The following is a 15376-nucleotide window of genomic DNA, read 5'->3' as shown; positions in this document are numbered from 1 at the left end:
CGTATTTTATTCTGCATTCCTCATAACGATGTCATAGCCAAAATCTTTTTTTTTATGACATTTGTATCTTGGTTTGTGTCAAAGAGGCATAATTCCTAGGCAATCACTTCCAACTTCAGGACGGACACACACACACACACACACACACACACAAACACACACACGCACTAACACACCACAGACTTACATTTGCTTAGACTGGGAAATTCTAGAGCTTAACAGTTTTCCAGAGGAAAAAACTTACACGAAGAGCCCTCCATGATAGGAATTAACCAGTATTGTTTGTGGGTTATGACAGTCTAACAATCTCCTCATTTAGCCCATTCCATACACCACTGGTGTATAACTGTAATGTTGAGTTCGCAGAGAGAAGCTTTTTCACATTCAGTGAGCTTGTTGACACATGCTAGCCAACTTCAGGAAACCCGGTAGTAACTACGGCACCCCACTGGCCCCAGTGAACATTGCTTCTGCTCCACCCACTTTTGGGTCATTCTAATGGAGACATTTCTTTTCCACATTCATCATATTTGAGTTTCTGATGCTAATTCATTTATTTCCTCCTTTGCTTGTAAATTCCAAGACTCTCTTCCCTTTCCCTTATTAACATGCTAATGTATTGTAATAATGCGTTTTTACACCCTTAATGAACTGAAGCGAAGCGATAAATAAAAAGAAAGCACACATTCCTGCTTCGACTTTACCCAGTTCCAGGGTGGGGGCTGCTGTGGGGGAGGAGGAAGAGAGTAGGAAGGACTGCTGTTCTCCAATAAAATAAATTCAAATAAAACGATCTCCTTGTTTTCCGGGAGTTCTAGAACAAAGCTGTATGTCAGAGGAAGAACTGAACTGCCATCGAGCTAAAAGGCTTGGCATTAAACTTTGACACTTTAATGGCTTTTAGGATATTAGATAATATTTTATCATATAATGTTCTTCTCCGACACAATAATGGCATCAAAACCAGATACGATCTGCTATCCCTGCAATGTTCACGGTAAGACTCATTCCGGTAGAGATAAGACATCAGGACCCAGCATCGCAGTTAACTATACCGAAGCTCCAAAGCTAACCTTTTCTTTCCCTTTTCCTTTTTCTTTTCTATTTCTTTGCCAGGGAGTTTGCGGAGGAACCGCTACCTTCGGTTCGCACCCTCCTCGACTGAGGCTCCTACTGATTAGGTAAACAGCGCTGGGAAGTGGGGGAGAGCCCCTGCTGGTGGTGAAAGGGGTCCTGGCTTCTAGAGACAGCATGGAAGCCAAGGGTGGGGGGAAAGAGTGTCCGCCGGGTCAGAGGACGGCCCAAGGGTGTAAGTACCAAGGCCAGAGCTGGGGGTGGGGGTGGGGTGGGGGCGGAGATCAGAGAGGAGCCGGATCCCCAATCCAAGATTAGAGAGATGCTCCACCTCGGGTAAGATAGTCAGCTCAGAGTCCCGAGCTAGGCAGCCTTTACTAACGCATTCCTCCTCTCTCCATCCTCCCCGGCCCTTAAAAGAAAGTGGGTGGGCTGCCCGAGGAGAGAGGCGCAGGGGAAAGCAGAGATCTAGTGGCTCCTACGGTTGGGGGGAGGTAGGGACTCAGGGGGAAGGGGACCCCAGAAGCCATGGGATCCAGTTGAGGAAAAAACCCGGAGGCTGGATCGAGCTTTCGGAGCTCGGTCTTCCAGTCGGAGTAGACTGTCCGCTCGCGTCCTCTTTCTCTCTCAGGCTCTGCTTCAGCCTCCTTGGGGGTATTTTCCCGAGGGACATCCCGTCCCCTTTACTGTAACCAAATCTTCACGCTCCTTCTGCAGCCTGGGCGGACTCTCGGCATCTCTACCCTCCTCTTTAACGTCGGGAGGCTAGATGTCCCTTCAGTGGATGTTGAACGCTGGGTTTTGAACAAGAGTAAAATTAGAAAGGAGGTGCATCTGCATGTGCACATATGGACACAAAAAAGTAGTTTCCCCTGGGGGCGAGGGAGGGGGGACAGAGTCTTGCATAGAATTCTTGGATCTAGAATCTAAGCAAGATGCTGTCAAACCGTTCAAATAGGGCCTCCTCTCAGCTCCCGCTGCCCTGTCTACCTAGGAGAGAGCCGCGTCCCCAGCAGAAGGAAAAGCAGGGTAAACTTCCTACTTCCCCCAAACCGTTATTTTGTAAAAGGAGTAACAGGGTGACCCATCCTGCAGGCATCCCCAAAGCAACAATCGTGAACTCGACCCGCCGCCTCTCTTCCCCCTCTTTCATCCAAGCCTGGGATAGCCCGAGTCAGGGAAAGAAGGGCGGGGAGCTCAAGCTAGCATCCTTTTCACGCGACCCGGCCCTGGATCCCGGCTCCGGGTGTTTCATCCGCCTATGTTTCAAGGAGCCAACCAGCCGAGGGAGGTGCTTGGCTGTAGGCGTAGCCTAGGCAGGGCGGGCACTAGAGACGCACATTTCTGGCGCTCCCCATTGGTCGTCCGTGCTGTCACGGGGAAAGGGGCGGGGCTCCGAGGCGGGCTCCGGTTCCGCCCCCGCTCGGAACCCAGCCCTGGGTCGCGGTCCTCCCCCCTCCCCCCCAGCTGCACAGACATGACACAGACACACAGTCACTGCAGCTGCTGAGCGAGCCCGACGCTCTAGGCTCGCGGCGGCGGCCGGACTAGCCCGGAGCTCGAACCCCAGCGCCCGCCAGCGCGCTCCCACGCCGGTCCCCGCACAGAGGTTCCCGCCCGGCCGCGCGCGGGAAGCGGGGATCGCGCGCCCGTCTGTTCGCGGCTCCAGGCTGCACACAGCGTCTGCAGCAGACGCGCGGCTCCAAACCTGAGCGCTCCGGGAAGCCGGCGCGTCTCAGAGGCGGCGGCGGGGGCCGCCCGCCCGGGCTCCCCGCACCCATCGTGCTGCGTCCCGTTCGCCGCGCCCCGGCGGCCGTGACCTTCCAAGAGGCGCCTATCCCCGCCCCGCGCCCCCGGTCCCGCGCCCCAGGCCGGGGCGAGGCCCTCTTCAGCGCCCGCTTCTCGCGGAGCTGCGGGCGGGCGGCGCAGGCCCGGGGGGAGGGTCACTGCAAGCAGCTACCGCCGGTTCCTGTGCTCGCTCGCCGCGTTGGTCTCCCGGCCCGGCTGAGCTGCCCCCTGCCTCGCTGCTTCTCCGGAACCGGGGGCACGACTGCACACGCCTGGCCGGGCCGGTTGCTAGCAGGCCCTGCCCTGAAGGGGCTAAGCGGTCGGGGGCGCGGGAGGTGAAGCAGGCAGCAGCTCCGCGTTTCTTCCTGGCGCCGGTTCCCTTGACCCAACTCAGGGTGGCCCCAGGCCCTTGCCCATGCGAGGCTCCCGGTGCTTGGAAGAGTCCTTCTGGCGTGGAGCAGCTCTCCGCAGCCGCCCCGGAGGAGGAGAAAGAGGGGAGAGTGCTCAGTCCCGGCAAGACGGGCCATTCCTGTTGGCATTTGGAGCCCAAGGCTGTCCCGAAGTCTGTGCTTGGCACCGTCGGTCGGGTTAGAACAGCGCCAGCTGGGATCTCCACCCGGACCCACTGCACTTAGTAGGCGTCAGTGGCACCACGCTGCTCTGCTCTTTCGGAGTGAATCTCTGCCTGGGTATAGTCAAGGCCAAGGTAAGAAAGAGCCCTGAGGTATGAGAGAACCTTCGTGGGAACGCTTTTGTGAGCAGTGCGGGACAAGTTATCCAAACCTGTGGCTGGTACCCGGTGTGCACAGAGGATGGGCACACCGTTTCTGACTTGACTTTGAGTCCTAGAAAAGCAGGTGGAAAACCCCAATCTCTGGTGTCCCCAGGATCTGTCTCAGGGCCTGACAGGCTCATAGGTGTACAAGCTATTGGTAGGCAGGAGCAAGTTGGGGTGTGAGTGTAGGGGGCTGGTTCTTAGTAACACCTGGAGAGATTGCTTTCCCACCCGGGACCTTTACTGCCTTTCTGCAATGTTCACCTCCCTTTTCTGATGGGATGCCCAGAGAACTTTTCTTTCCAATTGGTCAAAGAGAGGCCGGTTTGGGGGTGTGCATCCACATTTTGCAAAAAGCTCTTTAGGATAAAGTGGTTAGGGGAAGACCCAATCAACATACCTGGACTGTCCTGTTAGACTAAACTTCTTGTAGTGATCAGAGCTTCCTGTAAATGTCATTGCTCCTGGAGGTTGGAATGAGGACTCTAAAGTTTGTGTATCATGAAGTTATACTGTTCATCACCTTGAAATTCTCCCTCTGTGTAAGGATAGTTCTTTCTCCAAGCTGTGTCTTTGCCGTTGTGAGATTTATTAAACCGATGCACTTCTGGTCACTTGAGAGGAACAGATTGTCTTCTACAGAATCAGTCCGTCTCCCAGGTGACCCTGTTTAATAGGAATGCATACCCCCCTCCCCCGTTCCAGTGCTGTTGTACCTCAGTGGAGTGGGTTTCTGCTGAATTCTGAGTCCATGAATTTTGCCACTCAGTCCATTAAAATGATTTCCTGAGGGAGCAAAATAGCAGCTTACATTTTCTGTGAATGTCACAGGAAGTTTACTGGGTCTTATGTAAGTGTCCCAAGACAGACAGAACTCATACTCTCTTCGTTTAGGGGAACAGAGGGGTATTGGAGGGGCTGACACATCACCTAAAAGCAGATGCCTTTTCTGACACAGGTGGGGGACCCAAAGTGCTTATTTAATGGGTGGAAGCAGGCACCTGAGACCTGAGGTTCCTCTTTACCTCTCCTGCCTCCCCACCTCAGGATCTACGTTGATAGACTCAAGGTTGGGGAACGATCTAAATTAGGAAAGGAACAAGTGGTGGTTTCTTTTCTCATTTCTCACAAATAGGGTGACATGAATGAATTACTCACCAGTGTGTTTGGACCTTACTGGGGCAGGGAGAAAAAAAAAAAAAAGACTGAAAGGAAAGTTGCATGAAGGTTTCACACATCTCTTGTGTATTTTCAAAGAGTGCTTTACCTTAGTGAAAATTGCTTGAGGAGAACACACGTTTATCGAGCTGGGGCCTGTTAATTCCGGAAAAGACAGGGGACCGAAGGGAAAGCATCTCTGCACAGAAGGCCGGAAGCTATGAGGATTTAGATGTTAGCAGATGTGCCAGAGAAAAGGAGGCAAACTCCCCTGGGAGGATTCTAACACAGACATTCCCACCAGTCTGGGTGAGCACAGGCTGCCTGCATGTTGGGGGCTCCCAATGCGTCACGGAGTGGTCTGAATTGTGGACTTGGAATTTTGACGTGAAAGGATATAGATTCCCCTGCCTTTTAAGTTGAAACCAGACGAGCCTTAGAAACAAAATCAAAGGTTTTTATCCTTTCATAAGTTATGAGAACACTTTTGTCTAGGTCACCAAGGTTTTTCTAGGTTCTGCGTTCCTGAGCTGTCCTCAAGGCAAGAGTCTGCTTTCCCCAGTGTCTCCGTCCTTCAGCCACTTACAGGACACTGAGGGGGGACTAGTCTTCTATCCTATCACCAAAGTACAAAGAGCACGAACAGATGCTAGAAATGACCCTGGCTTGTTGTGAGAGCTCATGGTCTTAAAGTTTTTGGTACCCAATTTGTGCTTGCATGGTTGAGTGGATTCCAAATGTTGAACCAGGATGGTCAGCCTGGTTCAGTCTAGAATGTCTTGTGGATGACGATGTGGGGGCTAACTGCAGTGTGTTAAGGGGAAAGACGGTGAGACTCGGTTACAGTGTTTTAAGCCTATGAGGGCTATACATTTGGGAACTTCTGTAAACCGCTAACTTTGAATTCCCTAGTGGTGCTTGTAGCTATCCTTCAGCCCCTCAGTAGTTCTGAGCGTCAAACCTAGAGCCTCATACATGCTAGGTAAGTGCTCTGTCTGCTACTGAAATACATCCCCAGCCTCTCGTTTTTGGGTGATGAGGTAGGGATGTGCTTCCGGACTATATAACTCAGTCTTCAAAAGTAACACTTCTTCAGGGCGTCTCTGAAATTAACTCCATTAAACTTAAAATTTCTTGCTGTCATCCCCGTAAAAGTACATTGCTCACACAGATGGTCACCATAGCATTCGGCAGTGTGGTTGGACTTAGATGCGCTCTGCACTTTTCACAGTGTTAAAGCACTAGCATCCGGGATCCTTGCAGCAGAATTAGAAGGTAACTGTATTTCCCTGAGGATCAAGCTCCTTGGCCCAGGTCTACTCATAGCAACTTAGGAAAGACATACAAGGCAAGAAGGAAGCGTCTTAAGAGACTGGTCATTCCATCATACTGGCACCCAAAGGACACATTTCACCAAGATCTTTGTCCCGATGGAGTCTTAAAAGCTCCGTTCAGTGTGTAGAATTAGACTTTGTTCAGAACCTGTAAAATTCTGCAAGTTGTCTCATTACCTGGAACCCTGGAGTCTGTTAGATTGCATCTGTGACCTTTTACTCGTAAGTACAGTGCACATGTTGGTAGTTTAAGGAGAATTGCTACTGTGGGCTAGGAAAAATGATCAACACAGAGTCTTATCCTTCTGTTGGGGCTTTGTGGATTGATTCTCATAGGTGCAGTATAACCAAGGTGTAAGACACTGAAGGAGGGAATACTTAAGGCTGTGGTCCTAAGGCATGAAGGGAGGCTTATGAATTGGAGGAGAGCCCATTGGTAGGGTTAGAGGAAGAAGCTGAGGTAGAGTACTGGCTTCTGTAAGGTCAGTGAGGTAGGTACAATGACAACTTGGGGGTGTGGCTTTGCTGCTGTAGTCTTGTGTGCTGGACAGTACGGTTAACTGTTCGTACAGATATTTCAGAAGACTTCTAATTTAGCAAGTAGTGATTTGATTGATTCTGAATTTTGTATGGCAGGTTCTTCATTTGGCTCATTGGTGATCAGGGGTAGCAGGCAGTCATTAACTCCTGCAAGCTGAGTACTACTGGGCAGGTGTGTTCAAAGGATGACTTTGAATTTTCTAGGTTAATGGGAATAAGGAAGACAGAGCCGCATGGAAACACCAGTGTGCATTGCGTGTGGATAGCCAGTGGAATGGCAGCTAGAAAAGGAGAATTTCTAGGGGAGGAAAGCTTGGAATCAGAAAGTTACAGCCTTAATAGCACCCTTGATTAGCAAGCGTGCCTTAAGTCTCATGCTCTGAAATCAAAATAGGGCAAGAATGGTTATTCCAACAAAGGTACCTGATTACCCCATATTGCTATTTAAACATAGACAAATGTTTTGGTGTCCATGTTTTTCTCCATAGAGTATTCTTCCTGTCCTTTCAAAAAACTACTAGCAATGCAGATAAAGAAAGGATTTCTTCTCAAGCCTAAGTCAGTCCTCTGTGCACGTGAATGACATCTGTGGTTTCATTGTGTGATTACACAGTAGTGGGGAGAAAGGCCCAGTTACTTGACACATAATACAGTACGGCGAGGGCAAAGCTGCCTTTTGTTAGAATACATTTTATTTTGTCAGCTTTCGCTCCAGACAGAGTTACGGCTTCCCACCAGAACATGGCTTCTGTGTTACAACCATTTCCATCCTCGTCCGAACTCCCTTTGCTGTTGGGAGAGTTTTATACTGAAAAGGGGAGTAATGCCTGCATGTGTCTGACTGCCTCTGTGTGTTGTGGTCGTAACTCTAGTTTTTTTTTTTTTTTTTCCTGGGTCTTGCTATCTGTCAGGGATTGGTTCTTGGGTCCTTCCCCTCTTAATCCAAATTTCCACATATGTCCAAGCTCCTTTCATAAGATGGAATACTGTTTGCGTTGAACCTATATAAACCTGTAGATTATTTCTTATAGCTGTCCCAATGTACGTGGTACAGCAATACTTAGAACGGTGTGTTGTTTATCGAATAAATGAGAGTGAGCAAAAAGAGTCTACATGTTTGGTGTAGATACGTTTTTATTTTATATTTTATTTAAAGATTTAGTTTTACCTTATGTGTGTGAGTGTTTTGTCTGAAAGTAAAGTGCACTGTATGCCTGCATGTACCCCAGATGTGGGAAGAGGACCCTGGGTTCCCAGGAATCGGAGTTACAGGAAGTTGGAAACTGCCTATAGTGGGCGCTAGAAACTGAATTCAGGTCCTCTGCAAGAGCAGCAAGTGCTCTTAACTGCCACGACGGTCATCTCCTCAGCCCTAGACACAAACTCTAAGGCTTCTCACTGCTGCTGGTTGCCTACCTAAACCCCTTTAATCTGAGGGCTGATTGCATGTGGTCAGGAAGAAACTGGACAGCGTAGCTGTGCTATCTCGGGAGGGTATTAGAGAGGGTGGAAAGTCAAAGTTGCAGTTATGATCTCCAGGTCCAAGTACATTTAATACACACCCCCTCCCCCCTTGCGATCTCTCTCTCTCTCTCTCTCTCTCTCTCTCTCTCTCTCTCTCTCCAGGATCAAGCATAATTAAATTTCCTCCCTTTCTTCCTTCCATCCATCCATTACTTTTCGTTTTGATCGAAGTTCTCCCTACCCCTATAACCAGTCTGCCCTGGCACATCCAGTCTCATCAGGACAAGGCACATCCTCTCCCACCGAGGCCTGAGAAGGCTGCCCAGCTAGGGGAAGGGGATCAAAGGCAGGCAAGAGTCTTGAGTCTGAGACTCAGTCCCCGGTCCAGTTGTTGGGGGACCTACATGAAGACCAAGTGTGCATCTGCTGCATATGTGACTCTTCCACAAGACTCCCCGAGCTCTCCGTAATGTTTGGCTGCGGGTCTCTGCATCTGTTTCCTTCAGCGGCTGGATGAAACTTTCAGATGACAGTTGTGCTAAGCTCTTGCCAGCGTGTTCCTTGCACCCCACAGGTGTCCTCTTGAGGGAAGGTGATAGAGCTTAGGGAGACCGCGTACAGCTCAACTCTTCTATATTTAACTTTTTTTAAAGAGCAGGAGCCAAAATAGAGGTGTTAAAAGGCACCTACATGTGTGTGCCTACATGTGTGTTTGTATTTACACCCTCCATGCCTATATTGAGTGGGGTCAGATTAAGTCAACTCAGGAGCTCTCTGTTCCTTGGATTCCAGGTACTATCTGTCACTAAAGTATTGCTTATCTTTTTATCTTGTAATTTATTGTCTCCAGAGAGGGAGAGCGCTAACCTGAGCTAAATTGTGGTAAGGTTTAGACTACCAGGTAGGGTTTTAGCTTTCTGTTCTGAAATGTGGAAAAGCACCTGGTCAGTCAAAAAAGACTTGCTTGAGAAGAACGCTAGCCTTTGCTCTTTCTTACAAACTCCATAAAAACCTCTCATACACGAGGCCATGAATATACGAAGAAGCCTGCTTGCTTCTTGTATATAGTGCCAACTGGTTGATCCCGGAGTGTTACACTGGTACTTAACTACTACCTGAGAGAGACCTTCTTTGTGATAAAAAGAAAACAAAGCAAAAACAATGTTGGCCATTTTAGCTGTTTCAAAGTGAAGTAGAATAAAAACAAGGGTTGGCCCTTCTGGAATCTTCTGGGGCCCTCAGAAGGAAGCCTTTCCATTTGGCCTTACAGGGGAGAGGTTGGGTAAAGATGAGAGTGGAGGTCAAGTCAGGAAGAATATACCCCGACTGGCTTTGGAGTTGCTTCTGGACTCCCTGGGGGTAGAGTGTATGCTTATTGGAAAGGAGAAATCTCAAGTGTGAATCTGAGAGTCTGCGTTATTATTTTAATATTGAAGCTAAGTGGGGGAGCGTTATATTTGAGAAGAACTTGGCCTATAAAAAAAAATCTTCTGTTAAAACCAAGTAGTTTAAGATAAGTAATTGTTTGAGCTATGAAAAGATTTTTATTTTACAAAAGCGATTTGTCGTGGGCCTCTGGTTCATGGCTGCTCCTTTATTGAATCTGAAATTATTTTATGAGTACAGTCCTGATGGACAGTTTTAGGAGACTCACTTGTTGTTAGGTGATGCAGAGACTTTTGAGCCATAAAATAGAATGTCTCATCCAGTAGCCAACTAGGCTTACCGACCATGAAGCCCAGTATGGGATGTGTTACAGAAAGAAGAACACGGCTTATTTAAGTGTTCGAGTTCACTAACTAGGGATATGGAGCAAGTCGCTTGGTTAGCTCACTGTTCCCAGGATTCTGATTTTCTCGTTATTCCAACTTTTCTCTCTCTCTCAAGTGTGTGCGTGCGTGTGTGTGTATTTGTGTGTGCGTATGTGCGCGCATATGCATGTGTGTCTGTGTTCGTGTGTGTGTATGCTTGTGCACGTGTGTGTGTGTGTGCACGTGTGTGCGTGTATGCATGTGTGCATGTGTGTGTATGCGTGTGTGTCTATGTGTGTGTGTGTACACATGTGTGTGTGCATGTATGTGTGTGTGTGCATGTGCGTGTATGCGTGTGTGCGCGTGCTCATGTGCTGACAGTTCTTTCACTGCCCCAGTGCTATCAGGGATTTTGTGGTTGTGTGGTCTCCCCCCTCCCCAAGTACCTTTCTCTCTTATCAAGTTCTCAGAAGAGAGTTTGTTCCAGGAATGGAGTGCAATGGAGGTGTTTACTCTGCAGAGGTAATGTTGGAGCTGCAGGTAATCACAGGCCAGGGTGGAATGAAAAGTGCAGCCTCACCCATAATTTGAGCCTCTCTTGTCACATTATGGGCTTTGCTTTGGACAGGCAGCAGACGCCGATGGAAATGGAGTCCTGACTGCTGGTGGAGCTCTGCTCTTAACAGGGTCCTTTTCTGAATTACCAAGGCCAATTGGGAAGAAAGGGCTTGGCTGATCCTTCCAGCTCTCCATGGTAGCACTAAAGTTTAGGGGGATTTTGCGGCGTGCAGCACACGGCCTTGTGTGCATTTCTTTCTTCATGTTTTGTTGTTTTTGTTTTGTTTTTTAAATTCATGAAGGAATCTGGTCTTGAGTGCTATTCTGTCGTCAGAGACATGGCTGACTGGAAGGCATCACTGCCCCCTCGCTGTGGTTTCCAGAACAGTTGTGCGGATCCTTAATAGGCCAACGGGTACGAGTTTGGCTGACAGATACAGGTTCTTTTCCAGGAGAGTTATTTATTGTTCTTTAGAGATGCAGAGGGATAAGGGGTGGATGGGGTAGACTGTTTTCTGTCCCTAGTGTGGTGACTGGAGCTTTGTAGCTCTGCGTTCAAGTAAGTGTCAAAAGGAGTTGCTGCAAATGGTCCAGGAGATGGACGTGTGACCCTGCATTCAGAGTTGGGGTAGAGTGGTCGTGGAGGGGCAATGTTCCCGCAGACCCAAGTGTGACTGGGATAAAGTCGGGCAGCTTGAGGCCACTTCACAGAGCTTTCATTTTCAATCCGTGACGGACATTTCAGGCGGACGTACTTGAGTTCTCTGAAGGCTTGGCTTGGTGTGCTTGACGTTGATGCCGTGGCATGGGCCCTGTGCTCTTTCCTTGGAATGTATATAAGTTTTAACTTATTTGGAGTGAGAAGAATGGGCATGCTTTTACGCTGCTTCACATACAGATGCCAAGATGTGTTGAAAATGTCTTGAGAAGCATTTTTGGTACAAGCCTGAGGATGACCGAGGATGGTTGACATCTCTAGTGCTGATGACAGTGGCCGTGGCGTGACTGGATCAAGCCGACTTCTGGGATTGAAGGGGAAGAAATCTGCCTGAGTGGGAAAAGTTAGGGGAAGAGGCCTCTTCTGTAGATGTCTTCCTCTGCCTGTGTTGATTTGAGGTGTTTCACCTAGGGACCTGAGTTAGCATGGACAGCTCCTTGTGGTCAGAGTAGCTATACCGGGACAACATTTAGTCTGAAGGAGGCAGCTGAGTTCCTAGACCAGCTCCTTCATCCATTTGGCCTGAAGGGGACGGTTGAACCCCCACACCAGCTTCTTTATCCCAGAACCTTGTTTTCTTACATTCCTAATTCTAGGCTCTGTTCTCGGCTTCCTTCCTGTCTTTCCATGGACTTTAGTCTGTTTCATACCTTCCTTAACGAGAGACAAGCCTTCATTAGAGCCACTTTCAGTGACTTTCTCTCTCCAGTTTCTCTGGTAGTGTGGTAAGGTCACACCTATCTTAGAATTCGTGGGAACATCCTATATGTTCCTAGCACTTAGAGATCCGTTGACAGAGTGTGTGGAATTAAACCTAGAGACGTCTGATCTTGTCCTTGAGATATTTGGTTGGAGAGGTTGGGGAAAATGTGCTGAGTGGACACAATAGCAGATACAATCGAGTCACTAGGACTGAGCAGAAAGGCAGTGGAGTTGGTGGGGATGGTCCTGGTGAGTGTTAAGCTGAAGGCGCTAATGGGAACTGGAGACTGGAGCTTGCGTTAGCATCTAAAACGCAGTGAAAGAGGCCATATTTAAGTCAGTCCCTTGAAATACTTAAACCACGAGTGGAAGGATTTATGGGACGTCAGGCCAGGTCAGGTTGATAAGGCAAATACCTACTTTGGGTTGAGAAGAAACCAGCAAGAGTCTGTTAGCAAAAGCATTGCAGATGAAAGGAAGGCAGTAACTAAATCACACTGCTTTGACCCAAACACCTCTGTCTTTAGACACTGGCACTCAGGTTCTGACACGTGAGCTTCAGGAGGACACACTCAAGCGTTGCATTGGCTAAAGGTCCCTGGCTGGTGTTGTTGACGTAGGACAAAGGCCGGTAGACACTTCTGTAGACTTCTCCAGTCTTAATCGTTGGCTCGACTTAAGCTTGACATGAATGTTGTAGATGCTTGACATTACTCTTCATACAGTCAGCCTACTTGGAATAAAGTACACTTGTGACGTAGCCACCATCTAAAAATAGCACTTGGTCTTTGGGCTGTGCTGGGGACAGGGCTTTGGTGAGGTTGTCTCTCTGGAACCCCCCTTACTGGAGGTTCGTTTAAATGGACCCAGAGTTATAGAACAACCAACCTTTCTGGCCTTTGGATAGCACTCAATACGGAGGGTAATACAGACAATTCCGTCCTTCATGAGTGTCTCCAGTGGCAGCTACAGAACGGTGAGAGCAGACTGCCCAGAGGCCTTTCATCCGGCTGTGCTTCCCATTTGGAGCCTGGGCAGCGCTCTACCCTCTACCCTCATGACTGCCTTGCTTCCCTGAAGCTTCTCCTGCTGGATTGTGGGGACATTTCTTTGCAAAATGGTGGAGTAAGCTATTACAGATAGTAGAGTTTCTACTCCTTCAACAAGAGGTTTTATATCTCATCTTTGGGGAATGAGAGCTTTTATGGACTGTTCTGTGGGTCTGCCCTTCCTCGCTCGTTGACAGTGATTGGAAACTGTCTACCTCTCTTATGGGGCACACAAAGCTTGTTCCGAACCTTCTGCCTCACGTTTGTTTCATCTCCTCTCCCGTCCCCGTTTTAGGAACCACCAGTGCCTAACGCTGTAGTTTTCTTACCTATTGGTTATTTCCCCCAAACCGAACAAGGTCTGTATTTACTTTCTTTTCTTGCTCAGCCCTTTCCTTCTTTTCTGCCTGTGACGGACATCTTTAGTTCCCATTTGAAACTAGTTTAGGAAGTCCTTTCTCCTAGCTTTTCTGATCCTGGGTTCAGAATGACGTTGGTACTGCTATCCTGTTCCAGTTGGTCCAGCCCTCTAAGCTATGACTTTTCTGTCTTCAGCACTCATTGTACTTTGGGGCTCAGTCCTATACTTGGAAGTACTCTTTGGCCAATAAATGGTGGTAATCTGTTGTAGATTTTGCATTTACTGGGCTGGTATAATGTAGTATTTTCCTATGGGACCTCGGGGTCTCATTTTCCTGCAGGAGTAACCAGGATGATGAGAATTTGCTCCTTAAAGCATTCTTATCTATGCTGACTGCATGCACGCCCCTTTGTCCCAGGTTTGAGACCTAGAGGAGGGGAGATAGGAATGGAGTCTTTGCCAGATTAGAAGAGCTGGGTCCTGGGGATCTGAACTCAGGTCCTCATGCTTATGTGGCAACACCTTTACTGCCTGAGCCATCTCCCCAACCCCCCTGCTTCATTCTGCTGTCCCCTTCTCTCTCAAGCTTTTGAATCTCTCCGGCTTGACTCTTGGATGCTGGTGAATGCTTTGACCCTGGCCTCTGTTCAGATTTACCTCTTCCCACATCCCATTAATGAACCAGATGTGTGGAATGGCAGTTATAATTGATTGAGGAATTATTGAAGAGTGGCGGGGAGTGGCTGAGCAGGACTGGATTAATTACTACGGAAGCTCGGCAGCGGTGCCTAGAGTCTGCTTGGGTTATGTCGTGTTGCTTGTTAGGTTTTCCTGCGCTGGCCCTGCATGCTAGGTATGTTGCTCCTGGAGACAGATCGTGCTTAGTAAATCACGGGCTTGTCGGAGTTCGTGTGATCTAGACACTCACATGACTTCATGCACTTACACTTGGTGTTTGTTCTCGGGGCCGGAACGCTTCTGCACAGGTGATCTGACTTAGTCCTTGCCCACAGTCCTCTTGGTTTGCCTTTTGCTTTCCCCCACTTGTTTGAGTTTGCCTATAATTCCCGTTGAAACTTAGAGCTTTTTTTTTTGCGTTCATTCTGTCTGTTAATTTCTGTATGATGTTGAGGAAGAAAAAAACCCTCAAGAAGTACCAGCTGTTTTAGTTGTTATTTAGAATTCCATCCTCACCTCCACACACCTCTTCACATTAACCTTTTATGATGAGTGCACTTGGTTAACTTGATGGGAAGATGGTACTTGAGGGGTGGAGGAGAAAGAAGGGAGGGAGGGAGGAAGGCAGGCCACATGCTTTCTGTTTTCTGTCCTAGAAACTCTGCAAAGGTCCTGATGGTAAAAGCAAATGCTGGCACTTGTACTAACCCACCCATCATTCTATCAGTTAGTTTTCTGTTGCTGCGATGAAATACCAGAACTTATACAGGATTTTATTTTAGTTTATAGTTTCAGAGGGCTGGCCGTCATCACGGTGGGGATGACATGGTATCCTGGCAGGGACAGAAAGCTGGATGGTCACATGTCCAGAAGTAGGAGGCTGGTGTGTGTGTGTGTGTGTGTGTGTGTGTGTGTGTGTGTGTGTGTGTGTGAGATTTGGGGCGGGGGTGGGAGAGTTGGGTGATAGTGAAGGTCAGAGAACAGGAAGGGAGGGAAACTATTAACCCTCAAAGCCTACTCTCGGTGGCTTCCTTCAGCAAGACTGCATTTCCTTAGAGGCTCTAAAACTTCTCCAAATAACATCACCGACTGCAAATAGGTGTTCAAATACATGAGCCTAGGGGGAGCATTTCCCATTCAAGTCACTACAGTCTTGCTCTTTTGTCTGATAGGAAATTTGGCTTCTGACAGGGAGGAGGGGATTTGAGTTGCATAAGAAAAGATCCTGACTTGGCAGGTTGTGATCCATAGTCTGTAAAAGTATGGTGATTGACGACGGTAACAATGGTAGCCACCATATACCAGATACATGCTTCTAGGTTGTGCCTTATCTGTGTGATATGTTTTGATACTCCCTGTATAACATTTTGAGTAGTTTTCTTTTACAGGTGAGGGAGCTGAGGTGAAGACAAGTTGCTGTTTGCAC

The 15376-nt window shown here is 48.4% G+C and overlaps 1 protein-coding gene across 3 annotated transcripts in view; it reads left to right on the top strand.

Moving 5' to 3' along the window:
• Nucleotides 1-717: 717 nt before the first annotated feature.
• Nucleotides 718-15376, top strand: part of Large1 (LARGE xylosyl- and glucuronyltransferase 1) — a 452006-nt gene continuing 437347 nt past the window's right edge. For 2 of the 3 annotated variants that reach the window (NM_001429166.1, NM_001429167.1), the window contains 1 exon segment: nt 2530-3568. The gene's annotated coding sequence lies outside the window, so the exon portion shown is untranslated. 3 annotated transcript variants of the gene reach the window in all.

This window comes from Rattus norvegicus, chromosome 19 (assembly GCF_021556685.1).
Source record: "Rattus norvegicus strain SHRSP/BbbUtx chromosome 19, alternate assembly SHRSP_T2T, whole genome shotgun sequence".
Classification (NCBI taxonomy): domain Eukaryota; kingdom Metazoa; phylum Chordata; class Mammalia; order Rodentia; family Muridae; genus Rattus; species Rattus norvegicus.
This window is presented reverse-complemented; position numbering and strand designations above follow the sequence as displayed.